We start from the raw sequence: 11,461 nt of genomic DNA, 5'->3' as shown, positions 1-11,461 counted from the left end.
GTCACTGTCCCAGTGACTTTGCCTGTCAGTTGCCCAGGTGTAGGAAGCCAGCCCATTGCTGGGCAGGTGGCTACTCACAGTTCACGGGAAGCCTTCTCTGATTTGTACATGGTTCCTGGTAACCTCTCTTCTCCCTCAAAATGAGGCACCTGAGAGACATGATTCTCCAAGATCAATGCAAAAGAATGGGGTGTTGGCTCATCGTGTGATTGAAACATCACTTTACAAAGCACTGTGCCTGTGTCCCATGACTTAAAAGAAATGAAAAATGTTAAAAGAAGTAAGTGGGCCAAGAGGTACAACAAAGGTCGGGTACAAAGTGCTATTGATCTGTGCTCCAAAGGGACCCCACTAGATGGTTGTTGAATGTCACATTTAGTTTTTACTGACATAAGGATATGAAGTGCAAATTTGGGTATTCAGAAGTATGATGACATCCTGCAGGTCTTCAATAGTAGCTAGGCAGATTTTCCTTCTGATGTATGAATGCTGACTCACACCCCCAGGACATCAATAGGGGACATTTGAGTTTTCAAGAGCACCCAGACAGGACCTGGCTTACTGTACCATGTCTCCAAGGTGCCTGGTAGTTATTTTTTAACCACATACAAACCTTTTTATTCTCAACAAGATAAAAACAAGATCAACTCAGCCAGTAAGAAACCCTAGTCTCCCTGAGGCTCAGATGTTAGCCAAGTAGGTCACAGCTGTGTCCACCACATACTATACCCATTTGTTGATGCCAGCTTCTTCCCAGTGCTGGTCAACAAGCATCAGCTAAGACACTTCCCTGGACATTGTCGGGTCTTGTGTACTGTCCAATTAGTTGTCTCCTGAGAGCATGCAAGACATATGTTTGGTGTGTGTGTGTGTGTGTGTGTGTGTGTGTGTGTGTGTGTGTATAAGATAAATTTTCCAAGGCTGTCTATAGCAACAGAACTGATGGGATGAATATAGACTGCCAAAGGAATTTATCAGAGTTGCTTATAGTTGGGCTCTCTGCATGCTGTTGGGGCTGAGACCCCTCAGTATGAGACTAGCTGACTTGGCAGTTCCAAACTGTTGCTAAAGGCCTGGAGGAATTCATGGAGACCTGTGGATCTTACACAGAAGCTATGTCCTGATATCAAAGGATGAGAAGATTGGCAAAGGCAGCAGCAACAGCAGCAGCAGCATTGATGCACTTGAATTCAGAGTGAAAGTGAATGGGCAAAGAGTAGCAGCTTTATTCTCAGATGTCTTTATATCCAGGCTACAACTGAAAGGGCTGCTGACTCTAGGAGAGGATCTTCCTCTTCACTTAAATGTCAAACCACATAGACACAGCTAGAATGATTCTTTTAGTGGATCTCAGATTCAACCACATTGACAATTAACATGACAAGGGATAATCCTGCGATGGGAACTTTCACCCCTGAAGTTCTTGTGTCCTACCAGACTGAGAATGAGCTGATGTCAGAAAATAAGGCCTTCTTCTTCTGCCTTATTCCCTGTAGTCAACTTATGTTTCTGAAGGGCCCAATGAAAACACTTACTTTGCATTAAATACATTCAGATGCAGAAATTAAACTTTTATTTCTGCAGTCAAAACAGAGGAAGAGGTGTAAAATGACAACATTCCTTTCATCCATCTTCATTCACAGCCTCTTTCAAGCACTTCAGAGGTATGCAATTGTTCCTCCCAACCAAATGAAATGTAGACAAGAAGAGGATGGAGGTCTTTGGTGATGTACGAGGAGCTCCAGGAAAGAGTGTAGGCTGAAGGTTACTTGGGTGAAGGTGGCCATTCTTTTAAAAAGCCCTACAATGAAAATGATCAACAAGTTGCTAAGCTTTATTAAACATTGTTAAAGATTCTAACTATGTCCTTTTCACACACACACACACACACACACACACACACAAATCTTTATAACTGTGACAGAAGACGTTAGCACAATGAATGCCAGGTATAAAGTGCTATTGATCTGTGACCCAAGAGACTGAGCCTGGCTGCTCCTGAGCATCAGGTCTAATTTCCAGCCTGACCTAGATGCAGAATGCAAAGCTCGACCTGGGAGTCCTTGGCATGTTTGGAGAATACCTGACAATCCCAGGCATCAGGTGCATTAGAAACTCAGTGAGCAAGACTTCATCCTGGCTTTTTCCTTCATAGCCTACAGATGTGTTTGCTAGCTTCCAGAGAGTGCTCTTGTTTGAGAAAGAACTGGAATGGTCCCAGGCCCCTCTACAAGGTCTCCTAACTCTATTTTCATTGTCTTGGAGCAAACCTTGTTCCCCTGGTCATGTCTGAAATCCTGACAGGGAATCTCCCTGGGTTCTAATTGAACCCTATTGAATCTCACTTCCCTTGTTGGAAACTCACGTTGGGATGTGGGCCTTGCTTTAGCTCTAGTAGCCTGGTCTTTGTATCTAAGCCTCTTTCCACTAGGGTTACTGGGGTAACTCTAGATCCTGCCTAGTGGTTCTGAGCTAAAAACATTTTTGGAGCAATTCATTGCTGAGTGTCATTGGCTCCAACAGAATATGAGCAACAGCACTGATCACTGAACATAGCCAAGAGGTGTCACTTGGGCAAAAGAGGGACTCCATACTTGCCAGTTTCCTGGGGCTTATAAGAGAGTCTCATGCAATTTTGCATGGTGGAGTAAGGAGTGGAAGACCAAAGCTAAGGGATACCCAGGTACCATCGCAGTAATGTGGCACTGACTAGCAGCAAGTAGCGTGGGTAGGGAAGCCAAGAGCTTTGAAAGGGGAACATGAGTGGCTTGCTGAATAGAACTGGACCCTGGAGGATGCTAACTCAGGGGTCACTCTTGGAAAGTCCGATGGGACTTTGTATCTTTCAGTAGTAGCCTTGATAAGGGTCTCTTGCTAGTTAATGGACAGACAGTAGCTTCCTGAACCTTCTCAGTGGACTCTGCATTTATGGCCTTTGATTTAATGTTCTTCCTCTTAAGAGTGCCAAGAAAAACATCTAGAGTTTTTAATGGTGAACAGTCAACCTGCTTTAACCTCCAATATAAATTATTATGTAAATACTTTTATTTAAATAAATTATATAAATAAATGTATCATTGTTTTTTCTTAAATTTTAATAAATTAAAATTAACTTATATGATTTATATCAATAAATAAAGGATTTGAGAGGTGGTTCAGTGGATAAAGTGCTTGCCATACTAGTACAAGCACCTGAGTTCAAATCCACAGAACTAATGAAAAGCCAGATTCGGTAGTATGCCTTGGTAATCCTAGTTCTTCTGTCAGCAGTGGGATATGGAGACAGGAGACTCTCCAGAAGCCTTCAAGCCAGAATATGCAGTAAAGGGTAGAGAGACCCTGTCTCAAGCAAGGTGTAAGGAAAGGGCTAACTTTTGAGTTTGTCCCCTGAGTTCCAAGGGGCATTTGGCACACCCCACCAACCTCATTCACATGAACACATACATCCCTACTCACAAAACACACCCCACCAACCTCATTCACAGATTTTTGAAAAGGAAAAACGAAGCCCTAATTTTAATACAATTTATCCTTATAGAGAGATACACATAAGACACTGTCATGAAAAACTAGCTTCTTGTTAAATGTCAACCCTTAACTTTTTTCTAGTTAGCACACACTGTTTTGTTCTAAGTCAGGACTCTGAGCATGAAGTGTGTGCACAGGAAGCTTGCTAGAGTCCTGGTGCCTGGGGCCCTTGCTGAGTGAAGCCTTGGTTTCTGACTATGGGGTTGTCTTTCCACCTCAGGCTCTGACATTACATAATCAGAAGTCAGACCATCATACCATATGAGCGATACCCTGTCCCCTAACTCCTAGCTGAGGGTGGGGCATTCTCACCCCAGAGGCTAGAATCAGAAAGTCAAATCTGAGATAAGAATGTTTTGTGGAAATCTTGTTTTAGCACTCACAGAAGGGGTTCAGCAGGGCAGCCAATTAGCGTGCTGGGCTGAGATAGACTGACTTCCTTCAGGTCTCCAAAGCAATATCTCTTTGAAATGAGTGAGCATAACTTTCGAGATTTGGATAACAAAGCCAGTTTAGACTCATTAGAACTCTCCTCTCCCCAGAATGCACCTGGAAATGATAAAAAAAAAAAAAAAATCCAGCTGCCTATTTTGAGTAATGTTGGCAAAGTTTTCCAAGATTTTTACAGTTTGGCTCCAACATGCCACCACAGAGGGATCACTCTCAACACCGAGGCGTGAGATGAGCTGCAGACTTGCTATTTGCTGAAGCCAGATCTGTGGTCCTCAGAGCTCAGATGCCACAGTTAAAACTGAGAAATTGTGTCAGAACTGTTACTTCTAAACAGAGCATCCCACCGAAGGTTCTGTAAACAAAGGACTCACACAGCCTGGAGAGAACATTCTAAGCTTAAAAATTCTTATCAGGAAGAATGCTGATGCTGGGGACATTTCTGCTTCTTAATGGGGAAATCTCCTTAAAGATACTTCACAAGGGAGAATTGCATGTGTCTTGTTACATGTGTGGCCTCTTTAGAGACAAAAACATCTAAGTAGATGATGAACCAGATGAAACCTCTTGGATATGTGTGCTCTCTGTATTTGTGTGTACATAGTATTTACATGAGTACATGTGTATTGGTGTGTGTGGAGCACATAAGGGCATGTGTGCATATATATATATATATATATATGCTATATGAGCATGTGTTAATATGTATACTTGGTGTATGCATGTTTTATGCATATACATGCATACACATGGTATGCACACATGTGTTCACATCCATGTGTACCTTTTCATGTGTAGAGCACAGTGTTCACAGACATGCATGTTTACATGTATATGGATATGCTTTGAAATGTATATCCATATATGCATACGCATAGGGGGTTTGGGTCAACCTTTAGGGATTATTCATTCCCTTGCCGCTCTGTGACTGCCTCAGTGCCTGGCAGATATGGGCTCCTGGTAAAGCTTCCTCAGACATGGATTCTGAGAGACCTCTGAGGAATACTTGTGCCTGGGCTGCCATCTCTCTGCTGTTGCTCTTTGTATGGTCATCTAGCCTCTATGGGTCTAAAACCTGCAGGAACAGGGCGAGCTAGGGTAAAACAAGTAAGATTCAAACCTAGGACTCTTTATAGATACCAATGAAGTCAGTCATAAGAGAAATAATATTTAATGCATTGTTTTAAAGAAATAAACATATTATAAATGAAGTTTTAAATTTTAATTAACAGTTTTTGGTTTTGAGGCAGGCTCTTGCTATGTAGCTGTCTCACTTAAGACTTGTGAGGTAGACCAGATAAACCTTGAGTTTCTCATGGTTCTTCTATGTTGACTTAACAAATTCTGGGTTACAGGTGTGTATCATTGTGTCTAGTTTATAAGTATTCCATTTTAAAATATGTGATTCTAATTGCTGAGAGGAGCTGAATCAAAATTAGAATGCTACAGGAAAACTGAGCAATTGTGAGCTTAGATTTACATTGATACTTTGTTTTTCTTACTGTAGAGTTTTCCACTAATCTTACTTTACAATGATACATTAAAATGTGGTCTATATGGATGCCTGCTATCCTACCCCTTTGAATGTTGTTCTGTGGATATTTAGGTTTGACTTACACACCCTAGAAATCCCTGTTGAAATCATAGCAACCAGGTACTTATGACCTTCACTTTAGCTGGAAGTAGAATCCTTGAAGATGACCATAGAGTCCATGACAATACTGTGGAGTAGAGAGACCCAAATTCATTGTGAATATGGTCTTATAAAGAAGAGATTTGGATACAGATAGCATACAGGAAGAGCACACATGAGTATGGACAGAGACTGGTAGTTTTGGTTTGAAAAACTGAGAAATTTATATGCAACAAACAATAAGAAGCAGTCTTCCATGACCCTGTGCTTCAGTTCCTGTCTTAAGTTCCTGCCTTGAGTTCCCTCAGAGATGGATTGTGACCTGAGATTTTTGTCCCAAAGTTGTTGGTCATAGTACTTTATTACAGCAAAAGAGACCCTTAATAATATATTCTTCTTCACAGTTGCTTTCAATGTGGTCTCAGAAGCCTGACTTGTCCATCCCCAGATCCACTGTGATTTGTCTTGAGCCTAGGGATGGCCTTGGTTCCAGCATGCAAATGCTCCATAGATTCAGTATCCATGATTTCTGCATAGTTCTTGAGTCCTGCCTACAGGACCCTGAGACTGCAGCAGACTCACAAGCACCAGGGCATCTAAAAGTTGTTTCATCCCTGGAATGAACTCTGCAGTGATGTCGCACATAAGTCTTATGTCTATACCATCTACTTGCCAGATGCCACTTGCTCTGTGTCTGGCTGTTCTGAGCTTTACCAGCTTAGATATGTAAAACTCTTTTTCCTTATTGTTGCAATTTCCTTTCCAGCATGCTGGTTAGGGTGAACCTTTCTTAAGGTCTTGTAAAATGGAAATTATTTGTAGCGGCAATAAAACAGTGGGTAGGGTCCATGCCTGGCCTGCTCCTCAAAGGCCAGACTTTGGATGGCCACACATAGGCTGACCCTCAACTTTTCTGGAAAATATTTAGACCACACCAGGTCCAGTAACAGCAAGCAGCATGACTCTACTGTGCATCATATTGAAGTCTGCAGTCTGGTTGTGACTGGCTGACTTGTTGGCCTCATTTGCCATGAGGCAACCATCTTGGAGTTGTACCTGTTTGGAAACCTCTGCCTTGAGGCTCAGCTGACAGGACAAGATTTATATCTACAAGTTCCTCCTGATTAATCTCTGTCATGGGAGCTGGGGCAGAGATATAGGGAACACCTCCACAGTCACTGCTATGTTGAGGGAACTTCCTACGGTGCAATTTCACCCCTCTCTAATCCTTTGACATTTTTAAAGAACAAGATCAAATGTACTCTAGCATCCAGTTTCCATAACCACACACACTAAATATTTAAAAGTCTGCAATTCAGACCATGATGTCAGGATGTTGGATTAGACACCTGGGTCAGGAAGAGGTGAATATGTGGATAGTCTGTGGCACCTGATGCATAGCAGGCCTGGCATGTGAAGTGGTGCTATGTCACTGAGGTTCTCAGTATCTCTCTGTCCTCTTTCCAGTGGGTGACAACCCTGGCCAGAGGTGACAGGTGATACTGCATGCACCTCTAGCCATAGAGTCCCAGGACTTGCCATACAGCAACACAGAAATATATGGACTTGGGTGTTGAGATGGGTCCTTAGACTGTCACCATCTCATGCAGAGTATTGTCATGTCAGTGGATCATTCCAAGACCTGGAGCTGTGGCTGAGCTTCCCAGGGTTCTAAATCTAGGTTTGGTACTAGGCTGTCAACTGTCAATTGACTAATGCTTTTCTGGAAAGGAGGGTGGCACTTCCTCCTTGGATAAATGATTCAGGGTTTTTAAAAGCCTCTCAGAGGGCCCTGTCTTGTTTCTGAATTCCTGTCCCTAGCATTAGTTTGTAAAGAAGTCTATTATCTTCTATGATCTCTTGGAGTTAGAAAGTGATGCACTTTGGGTTTCACGTTTCTCTGTCTTCAAACATTCTACTCCTTAGTGTTGCCTTCTCTTTCCTATTGTGCACTGTCCATGGCTCCATGTAAATCATGAACTCAGTTAGTCTAAGGCCTCAATTGTGCATCTCAACCTGTATCTACGCAGATATTGGTCAGATAACAGTGAGCTCTTTTCCCTTGCCTGTCTCATTCCTTCTGAACTTCTGTAGTAGGATCACCTTGCAAGACACTGTATGAGGGTTTACAGCCATCAGCAGTGTGGGTGATGGACCCAGACTCTGCATCTATCTAGCATCACACTTTAAAACGTTTAGCATCATCTCAGAGTACATGCATCTTGTTTAAATACCGTCCTGCTTTAACTCCACTGTCTGAGTGTTCTACTTCTGTGAAGAGACACCATGACCAAGACAGTTCTAATAAAAGAAGGCATTTAATTGGGGCTTTCTTATAGTTACAGTTCAAGAAGGTTAGTCCATTATCACCATGGCAGGAGACATAACAGGAGGCAGGTATGGTGCTGGAAATATAGCTGAGAGCTATATCCTCATCCACAATCAGAGAGAAGGAAGATGCTTGGCCTCAATCCCTAGCCCTAGTGACCTACTTCCTTCAACAAGTCCACTCCTAGGTTTCAATTCCAAACCTAATCCTTCTCAAATAGCAGCATTCCCTAGTGACTAAGCATTCAAATCTATGAGCTTCTGAAGGCCACTTTTATTCAAACCACCACACATGCCAAATCTCTCTCTCTCTCTCTCTCTCTCTCTCTGTCTCCCTGTCTCTCTCTGTCTGTCTCCCTGTCTCTCTCTGTCTCTGTCTCTCTCCTTCCCTCCCTTCTCTCTTCCTCCTATCTCCTTTCCTCCTCCTTCCCCAAGACTTTCTTCCTCTCTACCTCTCCACTCTTTCTAAATGCTAGAATCTTTGAGAAGCCACATCACTCCAGTATACATGTATGGCCTGTGTTTAGGCTGGTAGTCAACTGGTGCTGTTCTGTTTAGATGTAATAGTGACTATATTATTGGGACTATATTTCAAATAGAATTTGCTGAAATCTTCCCTTTTTTTCCTATATGAAGAAACTGTGAACAAAATATGTGTCTAAATTTACAGTTTTTTATTGAATGGCTTCAGTTTACTACTCAAGCTTTGCTCCTAAATTCCTGGTCATGGTCCCTGAACCCTCCAGGTTCTGAGGCTCTATGCACACTGACAAAGCATGTTTTCCCTATGATCTAGGAATGTACTGTGGACCAGAGCTCCAGCCTACACTCCTGCTCCTGGGGCCACATCACATTTCTGTCAGCCTTGGTACACCATCCTTCCAGATGTAAGTACAATACAGCTTGCATTTACAGTGATGGGATATAAATACTAGGTCCAAATTTCAGCATGAAAGCAGCCTTCTAGATTGTCACTATGAGTATATCTCCCTCAGTACTGATGCCATTGGCTCCTTGACTAAAATGAGTCCAGGAGATGCCAGCCAAGCCTCATGGGCATTTCTGGACAAGAGTCAAAAATTTGGCAATTTTGGCTAAAATCGTAGCTTTAGTTTTCACTTCCAGAGGCTCAACTGCTATGCACAGAGGTGACATAATGCAAAATGGACCAGCCTTTCACACTTTTAGAGGTAAAATGAGGATGCTCACAAACTAGAAATGATCGTCATCATTTTCTTCAACTTAAATGCACCCGCAAATCCATCTTCACATGGGAGTGAAACTAACACCCCCACTGAGCTGCCCTGGTCCATTCTGAGCACAATGGAAGTGAGGATCTAAGTAGATAGTTGGTTTGTTAGTATTATCTGCATACTCCCTCTTGCATAATAAATAGAAAGAGTTACTCTCTGCTGCTTGCAGTGACACACTGGATTTTGAGAGACTGGCTTGGATATCAGATGAGCTGATAGGACTCCTCTGAACATAAGGAACATGAGTACACACACAGTTACAGTTCCTGAGCCCCGGGCATGTCCCTCTACACTTTGGCCATTGGCCATCTGCCCATGCTTCCTCTAAGCCATCCACACTATCCCCAAAGTCTTGGTCCTTTGCAGAAGGCAGGCAAGTATTGGAACGTGACCCATAAGGCTGAAAAGACATCCTGAAGATTGAGGCCTCTGCAGAGGTTTGGGAAGGGTGCAATATCCTGGGATAGGGGTAAGGGTGGTTCCATGGTACCAGTGGAGATGCAGCCAGCTGGTGCTCCCAGGTCTTCCAGACTCACAGGGGCTAAGTGAGGTAGTCTAACCCATCTAATACCTGGCCTGAGCCAGGTCTGATTTCAGGTTAAAAGATTTGGTTATCGTAGAGTTTCCTTCAGAACTGTGGTGGTTCTGCTTTTTATTCCCACTAGATTCTAGATGGTTCCATTTAAACCAATCACCTGGTCTAGGCTTTCAGAGTTCACGTTTTATGTGTGCTTATGTGTACCCATGCAGGCAGCTAGAGGTCAACATTAGGTTTCCTCCTCAGTTCTTCCTCATCTTTTATTTTGAGAAAGTCTCTCATTGAACCTGGAGCTCACCAGTTGGTTACACTGGCTGGCTAGAGATCTGTGGGAGTCCATCCATTTCTGAGTCGCCAATCAGCTCTGGGTGTGCCTATCCAGGCTCAGCTTTGTACATGGACTCTGGGGATCTGAACTCAGGCCCCTGTACTTGCAGAGCAACTTGTACTTTACACACTGAGCAGGCTCTCCAGAAGATCTGGTGCCTGGGAAGATCTTCATGCCCCACTGAGGTGGTTTCAGACACACTGGACCCAGTATAGCATGGACTTTTCCCATTAGCCTGGAAGGAAATTGGTCCATAGGGATGGGCTTTACTCTTGGCATGTTCTTGTTAATTTGCTTCTCACACTTTGCCTCCCATTTGGACATGAGGATGCTTTTATTTGAGCCACTGATGATTACCTGAATAGCAGATCTGAGAACTGTAATTTTTAAAAGGTAAGTCCTAATCTTTCAGAAGGCCACTCTACCACTTTTTTTGCTGCCACTTTTTCTTCTCTACACTCGGATATTAGATGGCTGCCTTCAAATCTTAGCTGACATTCCATACCCAGGGAGTTAAAAGCATGTGGAATATTAAAGCCTCATCCTTACCTTTAAAATATACTTTAAAAATCTGTTCTCTGTGGGACTGTTTTAGTCCCTGGATGATTCTAAGTGACACTAAACAGCACATGAATTAGTCTCAGCATGAATCACTCAGTGGAAATGTAGGGGTTTCAGCATAATTGATTCTGTGGGTTCCATGAGAGGAGTTACTACCTGGAAAAGCAGGGGAAGCTGCTGGCTCTCCTCTCCCCTGCCTGGTACTAGGTGACCTTGAACAAATGTCTGATCACAATTCCTTCCTGTCCTGGGGAATCTGAGACACTGTGATGTCTCCCAGTGAGAGGGCTTGGGATTTCCCAGGACCTAACTGCCTGGAGACTGGAGAGGACTCTGGGAGTGCAGTATGGGAGGAGTGGAGCAGGTATAATATGGAGAGGAAAGGCTGGACCCTGAGAGCTGGTTCTCCAGACATGGGCTTGTGAAGGAGAGCACCCCTCCTCCATCGAGGGTAGCACTCTGAGAAGCCTGGTAACCCCCTTGCTCTCTGACTCTACTCTGTTATTCCTGTATATTTCTTTTTGTGATGGCCCCTTGGTTCCTGACTCCTTAGATCTTTTGCTTTGTCCCTCTACTTCAGATGTCAAGTGTCAGTGATGTTTCTGGCCTATTGTCCAGCATTCCTTCTTCTTGCTGGTGTGGCATCAGCACCCCAGCTGCTGCTGCTAATTATGGCTGACAAAGTATGTCCCAAGGATGGGAGTGTTGTTGGGGATGCTCAAAGGCTCTGTCCCTGGGACAGTGAACTGTCAGGGCTTACATGGTCTCTGTTCTAGTGTCCATAGGAAAAGAGTTTTGTATACCTCACAGCAAGGTGAAGTCCTCCTCTCTTCTGAGGAAAT

General features: G+C 43.4%; 1 long non-coding RNA gene across 1 annotated transcript; it reads right to left on the bottom strand.

Annotated features, from left to right (window-relative positions):
- Positions 1-1,539: 1,539 nt before the first annotated feature.
- Positions 1,540-4,067, bottom strand: LOC116083644. The gene is made up of 2 exons (XR_004115829.1): positions 3,912-4,067; positions 1,540-1,801 (listed from the first exon to the last, which is right to left on the bottom strand). It is a non-coding gene; the product is annotated as an uncharacterized LOC116083644 (long non-coding RNA).
- Between the last annotated feature and the right edge of the window lie 7,394 nt (positions 4,068-11,461).

The sequence above is a fragment of the Mastomys coucha genome, unplaced genomic scaffold (assembly GCF_008632895.1).
Source record: "Mastomys coucha isolate ucsf_1 unplaced genomic scaffold, UCSF_Mcou_1 pScaffold8, whole genome shotgun sequence".
NCBI classification, from domain to species: domain Eukaryota; kingdom Metazoa; phylum Chordata; class Mammalia; order Rodentia; family Muridae; genus Mastomys; species Mastomys coucha.
The sequence above is the reverse complement of the archived record's forward strand: the minus strand, read 5'-3'. Positions and strand labels throughout refer to the sequence as shown.